At 36.1% G+C, this 16,619-nt stretch overlaps 1 pseudogene; it reads right to left on the bottom strand.

The window, feature by feature from the left end:
• Positions 1–2,682: 2,682 nt before the first annotated feature.
• Positions 2,683–14,946, bottom strand: LOC139842576 (receptor-like protein 6; annotated as a pseudogene).
• Between the last annotated feature and the right edge of the window lie 1,673 nt (positions 14,947–16,619).

Genomic DNA, 16,619 nt, shown 5'->3' with positions numbered 1-16,619 from the left:
GAATTGAGAACATGATCGCAAGAGAAGCTGTTATTGGGATTAGTTTGTGCAAGATCAACCATTAGTATAAGTACTGAAAACTCAGCAGTACATAGATTATATAGTGCATTATATTCTAAATGTAACCTGCATATATATAGCAGAAACAGTAGAGCAAAAACGGATAGATTAAGTCAAATGAAGTTACATACAATCTACCATTCATTAACAATGAGTCACTACCAAGGTTATATGTATAATCCAGTGAGTTATTTGCAAACGATTGATCATTTAATAAGCATAAAGTTAGACCAAACAGACTTTAACATTGTTCTAAAAAACACATATTGCAAACGCTAGATGGCATACTTTTTTGATTTTTCAACTTATCTTATTATCCTTTCAATAAATTTTTTTTTTCAGCTTCTATAATGCTTAATGAACCGTAATTGAGGCCTAATTTATTCGACTCAGTAAGACTGAATTGAGACTGAACCCATGAATATACATAGTATAAGGGAGTTGTTACTCACGAAAGCAACTTACAGTATTACTCATGATTGGGTATAGATGTAAACTTGCAAGTATAATGTGTAATCTTTGTGAGACTGCAGTTAAATAAAAACTTGATGCTAATTATGTAGTTGGGGTTGATTTACACAAATAGGACAGAAGCACGAATATGATACTAATAATCTAGGTAAAGCAAAGACTAAACTTACGATAAAAAATGGGTGGCGAAAGTTGTTCCGCACAGGCCTGCCACAACCGAATAGTGAAAAAGGTATATTAGATTATAGAAACCCAAATAAAGCCCGAGTTTTCAGATTGAGAACATATATTAATGGCAAACAAAATAAAAACATTTATCGAAGGTGACTGAATTATGGAAAGCAACAAATTTTAGGGGACAATCTAAATCTGTGTTACAATTTTTTTTTAAAAAAAGACACAAAGATTCCTAAAAATAACAATACAAACCCCAAAGACAATTCACGGATATGCACTTATTATGTGACCCAGTCGCACCATTGGCAACAGAGATATGTGTGTACCTCTTTAGTGCTCATTTACAACCCTTTGTGCTGTCCCGAGCGCGGTCTGCGTTGTCCTAAATGCATTATTTTGTTGCTCGGTTAAGCTCAATTATCACCTTGAAAACACCACCCTTTGCTCATTTTTGAGGCTGATTCACCACATCCTTAGCATAGTATTTTTGCGGACTGATTTACACCACATTCAAAAGCGAAAATCAAGCTCTTAAACCTATAGGAGAAGTGCAGAAATATGACATTTGTAACTTTTTAATATTACACTAATAAATAGATGCAACAACAATAAACGAACAATTGTGGCACACACAAAACAACCACGGTCGTATACCTTTACGTTCAAGCTGAATAGACGGGCCACTCAAGTGCAATTGCTGATAAATGATAGCGGGACCAAAAGCGTGTGCAAGAACATTAGGTGTGCTACAATTTTGAGCATCCAATGCTTTAATCATGAACGTAATACAATACCAGCGACCTAAATAGATCAAAACTAACCACACATCATTAAACATTCAAAACACACAAAACAACAAACCTGATTATGATTATGATAGACGATGACGTCCCAAAACCAACTGGAGAAGTGGAATCATAAAGAACCAACAGTAGCACATTTCATAGCTGCAGCAACATCTGATACATATGCGTGTAAAGTCAATCAAAATTAGTAATATAATCGATATATTGCTTTTTTAATCATACGTGCAAAAATAAGATAACACAATCGAAAAGGTGATAAGAACTCAAAAAACAATCAACAAAAGAACCGATTATGACTATATAAACCACAATGAACCGATTATGATTAACTCAAAAAACTCAAAATCTTAAATGGCCTTAAATGGCCTTAAATGGCATTAGATGCTAAAACCTCCAGAAACTTCACGCACCTTCATCCTGTGATAAACCAAGTATATCGTCAAAGATTCAATTGATATATATTCAGTTAACAGTAAAGGGTTAGATTCAATTGATATATATTCAATTAGCTTACCAATAATCATGTAGGATCAACCATTACACTGTTAACGTAAAACGGAATAATTAAAATAATAATACAGGAGGATGCGGTTTTTAGTATCATTGAAAGAATCGCAATTACGTTTTAGCATATGCAAAACATCCTCAATAATATACCTCCAATAACAAATTGTAGAAATACAACATTAGAGTCAAATATGTTTATGTAAAGGTGTAGAACATACCTAGAGCAGCGTCGATTAATGTATGAGGATGAGCAAAAATTTTCAAGTTATTAAGATTTACTTTACCAGATGAATGATTTGGCGATGATTTTGATAGCCCTAATTCATCTTCTATACGTTGCAAACCCTAAATCGCGAATGAGAAGTAATGAAGTAATCATCAACATCCATATTGTTGTTGTGATCTGTGGCCGATGAAAAATCAACATAATTTTAGGAAAATATCAAATTAGGCGGTTTTGTTGTTAAAAAGGATTATCGGGTTTGAAAAAAGGAGTAAACTGATCAATTTGGGAACACGCGTCAGTATGAGGATTTTTCTGAATTTTTTAATTGAAAACTCCGACAAAAAGGTATTGTGTGAGAATGCATAAGGTGCTGACACGTGGATGTTTTATGCCTGTGATTTATCAAGATAAAAGATACATTTATCATAGGCATACTTAGTTTCTCCTCTTCTTACGTAGTGGCCTTACCCATGTGTCATTCCTCATCCCAATTCGATCAATGAACCGATCGTGTTGAAGGTATTTCGCATGCCCGAGAGACATATTAAATTAACGTGGCCACTATGTTATGATCCAAGTCGGGTCATACCCAATAACAAGCTTACCAACACTTTATATGTATTTATTTTAACGGTTGGATTGTTAAATGAATACGCGACACTTGAACTTTAGAAAATCGGTTTTCTAAATTATAATCACTTGAGATAAATTATTTGGATAATTTATATATGATGTGGATTTAATTATTTATAGGTTTAAATAATTATGTTGTGTTATATTTTATAAAATGGTTTATAAAATTATTGCAAGTAACAAATACATGTGTATTTTATACAAGTTTTATAAAATTATTACTAGTTTTATAAAATTAAATCTTGTTATAAAATATAAAAGAGTGGGCAGTTTTTTTTGGGACTCCTAGGAGACAACCCATGCTCATTTTGGAACTTCCAACACATACACAACTTCATAGGTGCATGCTATATACTTGTACCTAGGCTTGACCACTTCTTTCAAGTGAGATAATAGATCAAAAGAGCTTGTAAACTGCACAGAATTCTGCTGGAAATGTGCTGAAGGCCGTGGCCTTTTATTGACCAAAGGGAGTTCTAAATTTAGTTTTTACAAGCTCATATCTAGTGTCAATTAAATTCTAACTAATTACAAAGGTGTTGGGGTTATTGCTTGTGGGTATTACTTGCTTGAGGCTTCAAGTTAGAAGCTCTATAGTTCATCATCTTCATCATCATCTTGCAACTTGGAAACAACCCTCAACTAGCTTGAGGAGGTATATAATCTCTTCTCTACTTGTTATATTTGTAAGCATAGATTCATGACTTGATATTTACATGGAATTTAACTTAATGGTAAAACAAATAAACATGGACCTTTTATTCATGCTTCTGCTTTCTTTAAATCATAAAATGGTTTTATGAACATGTTAATTATAAGGACTTGTTGTTTTGATTCTTGTTAAATTTCATCAATGGTATCTAGAGCCGAAGTCTATGGATTATGCTTCTTATATGGCCTTTAAACCCACTACATTTGCATTCTAAGTACATGCATGAATATGGAATGCAAAAACTTTCGGGTTTGGGAGGGTTGGTATAGTTGGCCGATTTTAAGAAGAGTTCCAAATGGGTTTGGAACTTGCAAATTGGTCAAATTTGTTGTATGTTGAAGTTCACAATCAAGCCTTGACCTTTTGTTTGAATGGTTACATGTTTGGATGATTATTAATAATTCATTTGGTATGTAATATTAATTCATTCATGTGGTTGTAATATTCATTCAAGTTGGTTTGTAATATTGTTATTTTGGTTATGTAATTTATTTTATATTTGGTATGTAAAATAGATTAGGTTGTATTTTCATTTTCTAGAAAAATGTATTAGGATATGTTTTTGTAAAAATGAAGATACAAGATGAAGACTTGGAAGATGCATTTGGATGCAAGATTAAGTGGGAGATTTTGAAATCTCCTACTTAGTGTTATAACCCTTAACCGGTGACATTTGTTTTCGGCTAAACAAATGTCTACCAAATTGGCTTAATTGTGAACACATTTGTTTGCATGCGTGGTTGTTATATTTCTTGTATGATTGTGGATTGTGTATGTTACTACAACAAGTTCTACTCAAGTTAACAACAAGCATAACTACAATTTAATTGGTTAAATTATTAACGACATGCAAAACGTCAATTTAAATGGCTAAATTAAAACGGCTAAAAGGACATTAATAAACAGTTATTAAGAACATGATAAGGATCGTATATATAAAATGGTTTATATCAAGTAATTGGCTAAAATTACAAGACTTGAAAATGGATTTTAAATTAACCATACACTAAATGCATGTTGGTGTATGGCATAAATGTTTTCTTAAACTAGAATTAACGAAAACTTAAAATCCCTTAATCGACAAGGTAAACAAGTTTAACGCCATCCTTTTGTGGGATACTTAAACATAGTAGGGAACTCATAATGGGATAAAGGTCACCTAACCGTTATGAGCTAACTAATATGGTTAAGGTAAAATTCACATGCTTGTGGGATAAAGGTCACCTAACCACTTGTATGTTAATTTTACATGTTTACACAAGTAGGACGACTTGATTTGGGAATCATGAACTTAGGGTCACCGAAGCATGAGGAACAAATAGGCGTTGATGAGATAAATATGCCATGCAAAAGGATTGCATGATCCCATAATTTAGAAGTTGCAAAAGGATTGCAATTGTCATATAAATGACTACCTAGCTAAATCAAACAACGGGATAAAGGTCACCTAACCGAAATTTGACTTACCGTTGGATTCTAATATTTAATAAGTCAATTAAAATTTAAAAGGGTATTGTTTATTAAATTTAAAATCGATACTTAAATGAACTTTGTTAAATTTTGTAGATGGCCGCCAATAACAACAACATGCAAAACGCACCTATTAACTTGAACAACCTATCGTTAAGGTCTCTCCTCGAGAAAGACAAACTCAACCATACGAACTTTATGGATTGGTTCCGCAATCTTAGGATTGTCCTCAAACTTGAGGATAAGGCGTATGTGTTGGAAGACCCCATTCCCGATCAACCTAACGAGGATGATACGGAAGGCATGGCTTATTGGGATAAGTATTGCGCCGATTCGGTGCAAGTCGCTTGCCTAATGCTTGAGACTATGATACTCGAACTCCAAAAGGATTTCGAGCATCATACTGCATACGACATGATCACACAATTGAAGGAGATGTTCCTTCAACAAGCACGTGTCGAGCGCTTCGAGACCGTTCGAGCGCTTCATGCATGTCGTATGGACGACTCCCAATCCGTTTCATCTTATGTCCTTAAGATGAAAAACCTCATTGATCGCGCAAACCGTCTTAATCTCAACATATCTAATGAGCTAGCCACGGATCTTATCCTAAACTCCTTGTCAAATAGGTTTGACCAATTTGTGATTAATTACAATATGAATGGGATGGATAAGACCATTGGCGAACTTCATGGCATGCTTAGGACGGCGGAAACTAGCATGGGTAAGAGGGCTTCACCCGTGCTAATGATCAATGATGGTGGGTCCAAAGGTAACAACACCTTTAAGCCAAAGGCGGCTAAGAGGAAAGGACCCACCCATCAAGGTAAGGGAAAGGGGAGGATGGTTACCCCAACCAAAAACAAGAACAAGAAGCAAAAGGTTGCCGGACAAGCAAACCCCAAGGAAGACCCGTGCTTCGGTTGCGGTGAAATGGGTCACTGGAAACGCAACTGTCCGGTCTACCTTAAGGATTTGAAGGAAAAGAGGGATGCGGGGCAAACCTCAGGTAATATATATATATGGTATATATAGAGCTTAGTATTACTTCTTCTAATACATGGGTATTAGACACTGGATATGGAACTCACATTTGCAATTCTTTGTAGGAGTTCAAAAGAAGTAGCAAGCAAACGGGAACATCAAGTCTCTTTATGGGTAATGGAGCCAAAGTGCAAGTGAAGACTCAAGGAGACTTTGTATTAAAGCTTCCAAGTGGTTTGGAACTTATTTTGAACAATGTTTTGTATGCACCGGATTTATGTCGAAACATTATTTCAGTTTCCCGTTTAAAACAATGTGGTTTTTATCTTAATTTTGTTAATGATGATATCCACGTTTATTTAGATAATGTATTCTATTTTAAGGCTTCGTCTTCAAATGGAATTTATGAATTGGTTCATGATGACACATCATCTAGTAGCTCAATATACCATACTAGCACTAAGAAACTCAAAAGGGATTTGAGTGATTCCTACTTATGGCATTGTCGCCTTGGTCACATAAACAAGAATCGAATACATACACTTCAAAAGAATGGCCTTTTGAAATCAAATGAACTAGACTCGTTTGATGTATGTGAATCTTGTTTACAAGGCAAAATGACTAAAGCACCTTTCAAAGGGACCTACGAAAGGGCTAAGGACTTATTGGGATTAATACATTCGGATGTATGTGGACCCTTTAAGCCCATAACTCGGAATGGTGAAAGATACTTCGTTACTTTCATTGATGACTTCAGTCGTTTCGGATATGTCTACTTGTTAAGACATAAGGACGAAACTTTTGAAGCATTCAAAGAGTATCAAAACGAAGTACAAAATCAACTCAGTAAGATAATCAAGGTACTTCGTACCGATAGAGGAGGTGAATACCTAAGCGATGCTTTCCAAGATCATCTTAAAAGTTGTGGGATTATCTCGCAGCTCACTCCTCCTGGAACACCCCAACTAAATGGAGTTTCCGAAAGGAGGAACCGAACCCTAATGGATATGGTTCGATCTATGATGGCTAGAAGCTCGTTACCTCTATCATTTTGGGGTTATTGTCTATGCTCCGCGGCTCGTATTTTAAATATGGCCCCAACCAAGAAAGTGGAACGAACTCCTCATGAGATATGGTTTGGAAAACCTCCATCTCTATCATACTTAAAGGTATGGGGATGTGAAGCTTATCCTAAGCGTTACATCCCTAATAAGTTGGATGCTCGATCCACGAAGTGTATCTTCATAGGATATCCCAAGGATGATATGGGATATTATTTCTATGATCCTTTCGAGCAGAATGTATTTGTTGCTCGAAAGGCAGAATTCCTTGAGACTAAGTTCCTAATGGAAGGCGATAGTGAAAGGAAGATAGATCTTGAAGAGGTTCGAGATCAAGTAGATGATACACAATTGGTTGACACTAGCACTCAACATGAAAATGTTGAGAATGATCAAATGGATGATCAAAATACACAAGACGTCAGATCTGGTAGAATTAGTAATCCTCCTGAGAGATATGGGTTTCTCATGGATGGTTGCTATGTGGTTGATTTGGATGAACCAGCAAACTACCAAGATGCTTTATCAAGGATTGATAAGGATAAATGGCAGAAAGCCATGAACGCTGAGATGCAATCCATGTATGACAACCAAGTTTGGGAACTTGTTGCACAACCTGCTGGCTCTAGGCTAGTTGATTGTAAATGGCTTTTCAAAATGAAAACTGACATACATGGAAACTTGGATACATATAAAGCTAGACTTGTAGTAAAAGGTTTCACTCAAACTCAAGGGGTTGACTATGATGAAACTTTTTCGCCTGTGGCAATGCTAAAGTCTACTAGGATATTATTTGCCATTGCTGTTCATTATGATTATGAAATATGGCAAATGGATGTCAAGACCGCTTTCCTAAATGGATATCTTGTGGAAGATGTCTATATGGTTCAGCCTGAAGGGTTTGTTGATCAGAAATATCCTAAAAAGGTATGCAAGTTAAAGAAGTCAATCTACGGATTGAAACAAGCATCTAGAATGTGGAATCATCGTTTTAATGAGGATGCCGAGAAATTTGGCTTCATCAAAAATGGTGATGAAGCTTGTGTATACAAGAAAGCTAGTGGGAGCACTATCATGTTCCTTGTACTGTATGTGGATGATATATTGTTATTTGGAAATGATATTCCGGCAATGCAAGGAGTTAAAACTTGGCTAAGTAAATGCTTCTCCTTTAAGGATCTTGGAGAAGCACAATACATTTTGGGGATTGGGATCTACAGGAATAGATCCAAGAAACTGATAGGTTTGAATCAAAGTGCATACATTGAAAAGGTCTTGAAAAGGTTCAAGATGGAGAACTCTAAGAGTGGTTTGGTACCTATTCAAAGAGGAACGCCCCTCAGTTCATCTCAGTGCCCTACCACGAAAGATGAACAAGAGAGAATGAAGAGAGTCCCTTATGCATCTGCTATTGGGTCAATCATGTATGCAATGATATGCACTAGACCGGATGTGTCATGCGCCCTAAGCTTGACAAGTAGATACCAGAATAACCCAGGAAACAGTCATTGGATTGCGGTTAAAAGTATATTGAAATACCTTAGGAGGACTAAGGATATGTTTCTAATATATGGATCTGGTGAGGGGGAACTTGCTGTAAAGGGTTACGTGGACTCGAGTTTCCAAACTGATCGAGATGATTCTCGATCACAATCCGGTTATGTCTTCACATTAAATGGAGGTGCGGTCTCTTGGAAGAGTTCAAAAAAGGATGTTGTTGCATTATCCACTACAGAGTCGGAGTACATCGCCGCATCATTGGCAGCTCAGGAAGCTGCATGGATGAAGAAATTCATCGACGACTTAGGAGTAGTCCCTTCCATTCAGGACCCTCTTGAGATCTTTTGTGACAACGAGGGTGCGATTGCTCAAATCAAAGAACCTCGTGCTCACCAAAAGACCAGTCACATTGAGCGGAGATTCAACTACATAAGGGATGAAGTTGAAAAAGGAAAGATATGTATTCGTAAAGTTCACACAGATCTTAATATAGCGGATCCTCTCACGAAGCTCATACATGGATCAAAACATACAGGACATGTTTGTGCATTAGGGCTTCGATATTTTAGTGATTGGTCATGATCTGTTTTAAGTATTGTAATGGAACGAAATTGTTCAAACTCAATAATATAATTATGGTATTAATTTATTTTGAGTCATGTTCCTATTTTGCATATTTTATCCATGAATAAGTAATTATTCTAAATTCCGTAGTCGATCACATTCGTGGGAACAAGTGTGAGGTTTAGACTATTATGAACTTGGATTGGTATACATTCACGGGATGAATGTGGGGCAAGGTTGCAACCAAGGTTCATAGATATTTGTGGGATACAAATATTGGAAGACCCACCCTCAAGATTTACTAAATGGAGCCTTTGTGGTTGATCACATGTAATCTTGAGTAAAGGCAAATGTCATTGTATCCTCTGACCTGATATGCATATTGGGTTCGGATATTTACCAAGTATTGCGCCTTGATTCTTTCCTTCGCTATTCTAAAATATGGTAGTTCACAAGGAAGAGCTCAGGTATAATGCAAGGTATATATTTTGGACGTATGTAGTCAATATGGAATTTGTCCCTCTTATTCGTTGAGAGTCAGATATCTAAGGCCTGATAAAGTTAAATCTTGAAGAGAGTGATCACTCTGTGTCTCTTGGATTTAACATGTCATCTAGGACGAAAGGATATAATGAAAAGATTCACCTATTCATATTCGAGATGGGAACTCGAATAGGATGATGTTATTGAATGGCACAAAGTCATAACATATTGGGGGTGATGGACGGTCGTTAGGTGGTATCCATCACTTGCATTAATTTCTTATGTTTCTCGTGCAAGTGGGAGATTGAAGGTATTTCGCATGCCCGAGAGACATATTAAATTAACATGGCCACTATGTTATGATCCAAGTCGGGTCATACCCAATAACAAGCTTACCAACACTTTATATGTATTTATTTTAACGGTTGGATTGTTAAATGAATACGCGACACTTGAACTTTAGAAAATCGGTTTTCTAAATTATAATCACTTGAGATAAATTATTTGGATAATTTATATATGATATGGATTTAATTATTTATAGGTTTAAATAATTATGTTGTGTTATATTTTATAAAATGGTTTATAAAATTATTGCAAGTAACAAATACATGTGTATTTTATACAAGTTTTATAAAATTATTACTAGTTTTATAAAATTGAATCTTGTTATAAAATATAAAAGAATGGGCAGTTTTTTTTGGGACTCCTAGGAGACAACCCATGCTCATTTTGGAACTTCCAACACATACACAACTTCATAGGTGCATGCTATATACTTGTACCTAGGCTTGACCACTTCTTTCAAGTGAGATAATAGATCAAAAGAGCTTGTAAACTGCACAGAATTCTGCTGGAAATGTGCTGAAGGCCGTGGCCTTTTATTGACCAAAGGGAGTTCTAAATTTAGTTTTTACAAGCTCATATCTAGTGTCAATTAAATCCTAACTAATTACAAAGGTATTGGGGTTATTACTTGTGGGTATTACTTGCTTGAGGCTTCAAGTTAGAAGCTTTATAGTTCATCATCTTCATCATCATCTTGCAACTTGGAAACAACCCTCAACTAGCTTGAGGAGGTATATAATCTCTTCTCTACTTGTTATATTTGTAAGCATAGATTCATGACTTGATATTTACATGGAATTTAACTTAATGGTAAAACAAATAAACATGGACCTTTTATTCATGCTTCTGCTTTCTTTAAATCATAAAATGGTTTTATGAACATGTTAATTATAAGGACTTGTTGTTTTGATTCTTGTTAAATTCCATCACGTGTTACCTTGCATATAGAAATTTACACAAAAGAAGTCCAATTACCGACCCACTTAAAAATCCCGAGAATATGACAACCCAATCGATTATGTCATCTGGGAAGATAGACTCGTACTCATTGATTGTTTGTGGAAATGTTGATGTTGTTGAACCTTGACAATCCTTGGACATTGGTTGTCCACACAGATCAACATTACCCACGTAGGAATAGTTCTCAAATGTATAAAACTGTTCTCCAGTTGGTATGTGCCCTTCAAGATGGTTAAATGACACGTTGAACATGGCAAGGAAGTCAAGTTGTAATAGTTCTCGAGGAATTTTTCCCGATAGCTCATTATGGGAGAGATCTAAAGATTCAAGCTTCTTTAGGTTCCCTAATGATGGTAAGATGTAGCTTGTAAGGTGGTTGTTGGAAAGATTAAGTGACTCAAGGCCACGAAGATCTGTGAGTGATTGTGGGATCACTCCTTCAAAACTGTTACAAGAGAGGTCAATTGCAGTAAATATGTTTAAAATCGTTGGGTACTCTGTATTCACACCTTTGGTTATTAGTGACATAACGAATATATTGACAATCACTTCTGTGGCAGTCACATATACTCCAGTGAGATCCGTGTCTCCCATAGTAGACGAATCGACAACATTAATAGATTTCATTGCCTTCTAAGTCTTGAAGTAGTTGTCAGGTAGTTGGCCACTGAAGCCATTATTTGAAAGGTCCAAGATACGTAACTTGGGGAAATCCGACCTAAAAGTATATTTATCTTGAATAGAACCGAAAAATCTATTGGACCTTAAGATAAGCACTTGAAGTTCTGTAAGAGTACCTAACCAAAACGGGAAGACACCATCAAAAGAATTATCTCCAACGTTGAGAACCTCCAAGTTAGTACAATTAGCTAATGATTTCGGTAAGGGACCCATAAATTTATTCTCACTCAAATCAATATTCTTCAAGAGGCTTTCACGGGTAAAGGTATATGGGATTGTGCCATGAAACTTATTTTGATTAAGAATCAAGGTCACTAGTGAGTTGCTAAAGTTTCCTAAACATGTAGGAAGGGTTCTAGTCAAGCTGTTAGAACCCAGATACAAATAACGAAGGGATTCCGCTTGACATATCGATGACGGTATCTCTCCTATCATCTTATTGCTTGAAAGACTAATAAAATACATTGTTCGTCTACTATTGCTAAAAATCCACTCAGGGATGAGACCACCAATTTTGTTGTCGCGAAGATCTAAGACTATTATTTCCTTTTGGAAGCGGAGGAAGGCAGGGAATTCCTGCAAGTCACATGATGACAGTCGCAATATCTTGAGTTCAGGAAGGGTGCCATCGGTGTAGTTTGTTAGATGATTGATAATGGCCCAACCCGATTGTGGGTTTGGGTCCGTTAGGGTTTCAGGTTATTAGGGTTTCCAAAATGTTCTATGTATTCTATAAATAGTGTTTGATATCATCAATAATATTCATGGGGTTTACAATGTCTAACATGGTATTAGAAGGGTATGATCCTGGTTAAACCCTAAAAATGGTCGCCACCGTCATCATGTATTATTAGTCGTTCACCATCTTTTTCTTGTATGATTGTTTACCCCACTATCTACACCTACATCTTATGAATCCTCCGTGTATTTTTTTTTTTATCACCGTCATGTGCATTGATTTGTGTGATTATAGTTCTTCTTATCATCCATGATCCTAAAACTTAACCACCTAGTTTTTCTGTTTTTAATTTTCATTCAAAATCTCAAAAACAAGCCGTCTAATGCTATTGATCTTCAATTTCTCTTTTTTTCTTTTCCTGTTCCCGTAAAAAAAAAAAAAAAAAAAAAAAAATCATTCGATCGTTTCTTCTGGTGGTCAATGATCCCCAAATTAACTCCTTTGTTTTTCGTTTAGTTGAACTCTCCAAAGATCTCCTCTATCTTATTTGTTAATTAGTACTATTTTTTTTATTAGAAAAAAAAAAAAGATACCCTGATATTTTGCAATCACGTATTTGGAAAGTTCATATTCCGTGATAAGTTTGATTTTTTTTTTCGTGTGCCCAAAATCTCTTTATTGTTCTTTTTATTTATTAGTATCATTATCCTTGATTCGCATTCATAATCGGCGTGGGACTGAGCCGCCTAGCTTGACTAGGTTCCAAAGCCTGAAAAAAAGAGAGAATATAGTGAAAAATTTTGTTTGCAGCATTGAAGAATATTGTTATTGCCAACAAAAGTTGCTTTATCAAAGCGGTACTTGATCCTTAGGCACATCAAGCCACGGCGTAAAGAAAAAAAATCGTTACGGAAAAGGAGAAGCCGTCAAGAAAGACGCAACCAAATCAGCGTATATCGGTCTATTCAGTGCCACAAATAAAAAAAAAATACTTTTGTTTATTTTGTTTGTTAGTGTTTTTCCTTCCAGTCCGAACTTTCGTGATTTCACCGTTCGGACTGCGGGGGAGTGTTAGATGATTGATAATGGCCCAACCCGATTGTGGGTTTGGGTCCGTTAGGGTTTCAGGTTATTAGGGTTTCCAAAATGTTCTATGTACTCTATAAATAGTGTTTGATATCATCAATAATATTCATGGGGTTTACAATGTCTAACATAGTTGTTAGTGGTGACAACTTCTAATCCACCTAAATTCAAAGCTTCGAGTTTGTTGAGTCCTAAAAATATGTCTAGGTCCACCGTGCCTTCAAATTTGTTACCTGTTAGGTCAACGAGGTTTAGCTGTTTGAAGTTAGAAAATGCACTTGAAATCGTTCCGTGCAATCGATTATCAAAAATACTGACTGATGTTAGTTGGGTGAGGTTCATAAATGAAGATGGGATACGGCCAAAAATATTATTTTTGGCCATTTGAACAACACCAAGTTTGGTTAAGTTTGCAAGTGAGGGTAAGATTTCTTGGTATATGTTCATATCATCTAGATAGAGCTCTTCAATGTTTGCCAGTTTTCCAATCCAATGTAGTCATTCCCCTTGTCGAAATCATTGTAACCAAATTCCAGTTTCTTGAGTTTCGATAGACGTACCAATGAAGGAACAGTGCCTGTGAAATTGTTTTTTCCAAGACCCAATGAAGTGAGTTGTGTCAAGTTAGAGAGTGAGCCTGGGATGCTACCCGAGAAAAAGGAATTAGCAAGCACGAAGAATACCAAGTGATTTAGGTTGCTTATATATTCTGGTATTTTCCCATAGAAACCTGTTGTAAACAGATTCAGATACTCGAGTAAGGTGTCGTTATGAAACTCAGGCAAGGAACCGGTGAGTTCGGGATTGAGTGCTAAGCTAAGATATTTCAACTTCGGTAAGTGAAGTATTGCTACTGGAAATTCACCTTGAAGATGACAATCTCGAAAACTAATTGACGTCAAGGAAGAAAAATTGGCCAAAAATTGCGGTAAGGAAGAACTGATGTTCACGTGTGTGAGATGAAGTGTGTCGAGTCTAGTCAAGTTTTGCAACAAGCTAGGAGTTTGAAGCTTTAGTGAATTTAATGACAAGTCCAACAAAGATAGTTGGTTCAAATGTGAGATTTCATTTGGGATTTCGCCACTGAATCCTGAATCAGAAAGATCAAGGCTTCTTAAGTGCTTTAGACGAGCAATTTCAGATGGGATTTGAGATTCAGCGAAATTGTTCATCGAGAGGTTAAGCTTTTGAAGATAAACAAGGTTAAACAGAGTACTATTAGAGTTGATGGTTCCACGGATTGAGCTTTCGCTCAAGTCAAGCTCAATTACATGGCGATCGTTGTTGCTACACACCACACCATCCCACCAACAACAATCAGAAGAACCGTGATCTGACATATTACTAGTTGTAGGTCTTCTCCAAGAAACTAACTTTTGAAGGCCACCACTAAAAGAAGTAGTGTAATCTTGATGAAGAATATTTTGTTTGAATTCAAACAAAGCTAAACACTCTTCATCATGGGTTATCAACGATGATAAAGCAGTGGGTGTGATCAGGAAGACTAATAATAAGTAAACAAAGGAATTTATAGGCATTGACTTGATAGCCAGTTAGAAGACGAAGAGATGATTGAATTTATTTACTTTGATTCTTTTTGCAGCTATGCACTGTTGTTTATAAGTGGAGTGAATGCGTGTGTTTTACATGTATTTTTGCAAGTCGCAACCTTATAAGATACTCTGTGTGACTTTGGTGGTGGATAATGAAAAACATTAATTTAATGATAGTCAAAGTCAAACTTCTTAAAAAAATTAATTGGGTTTTAACATGGATGTCTAATCGTATTATTGTCATAAAATAAGTCTAATCTTGAGAGGTGAACCTATACATATCATTGGAAAGGAAAAAAATATATATACTACAGGCTGGCTCCTTGATATATTTTTTCTTTATTTAAATGCCACTGATTTTGGGGAGTTGCAACTAATTTAGTATCAAAAAACATATTAAAAGATTATTGAATGGATGATTTCAATTTGTTTGATCTCCTAAGAGTGCTAGTATCGCTAATGCTAATCTAGAAATCTTTGGCACTACTACTAGCAACCTTCTTTCCTAGCGCCAATGTGCTAGCGTGATGCCCGATTTTTTTTTTGAAATAGTAATAATAGAGTTAAATGTTACAAAAATAGAAATGTTGAAATTTGTTTTATAAAACTAGTAAAACCGGAGTTTGGAACTCCGGTTTGTCACTTTTTACCCAAAACCGGAGTTTGGAACTCCGGTTTGTCTTCTCTCTCCTCATATTCCTGCCATGTGGCGTCCACTGAAAGTTACTGACTGAGGAGAGAGAACGCAAACCGGAGTTCCAAACTCCGGTTTCGAGTAAAAAGTGATAAACCGGAGTTCCAAACTCCGGTTTTACTAGTTTTGTAAAACAAATTTTAACATTTCTATTTTTGTAACATTAAACTCTATTATTACTATTTCAACAAAAAAATCGTGATGCCCCAAGCCAATTTCAAGCATCTTTGAATATACGGTATAGTAGTTTGTGCTTTTTTGTTTGTACATTGTGCAATAAAGGTGATGTAATACATTGTATTAATTAATTTATTTATTTAGGTGGGTGTTTGTACAATTCTTGGCACACCTTGTTAGCTGAACAAGAAAGTTGGGATCTGATCACTAAATGGACGATATGGGGTGATATGATGGTGGATGTATGCTTGTTGGCGATTCCCCGAAGGTAGTACGAAGGTATCATACTTTACGCCACCAAGATACGGAGGTAACTCATTGAGAGTGTTTGTGTATGAGTGATTATGACTGAGTGTGTCCCTTGTCCAGGGATCATGCTCCCTTTATATAGAGTTAGATAATAGCCTTGTCATCAGTTTTCTAGGTAGATTTAGTCTTCGAGGCAATCTCTGATGACACAAAGGGGACTTTCCCTTCGGTTGACTGTAATCTCTGGTGGTCCAAGAAAGTTAGCCTGCAGCATTCCTCTTTTGTCATTTGGATGTTAGTGGTAACGAGTTTGGTCAACCCGTTAACTCCTCTCCTTCAGTGTAGGTGATCTCGTGACCTTAGGAGAGGTCCCTTTCCATTAGTAACCGTGATCCCTTCGTCAATACTTTCCTTCGTTACGATTGCTTCGTATGACGGAAGTGGATTTGTACCAACTCTGAATATTGGGATTCTTATTTGATGGCATTCTTCTTCTGTCCTTTGAGCGCCATTATTTGATTTCAAGGATATCCCGCCT

This window comes from Rutidosis leptorrhynchoides, chromosome 1, assembly GCF_046630445.1.
Source record: "Rutidosis leptorrhynchoides isolate AG116_Rl617_1_P2 chromosome 1, CSIRO_AGI_Rlap_v1, whole genome shotgun sequence".
In the NCBI taxonomy this organism is placed as follows: domain Eukaryota; kingdom Viridiplantae; phylum Streptophyta; class Magnoliopsida; order Asterales; family Asteraceae; genus Rutidosis; species Rutidosis leptorrhynchoides.
This window is presented reverse-complemented; position numbering and strand designations above follow the sequence as displayed.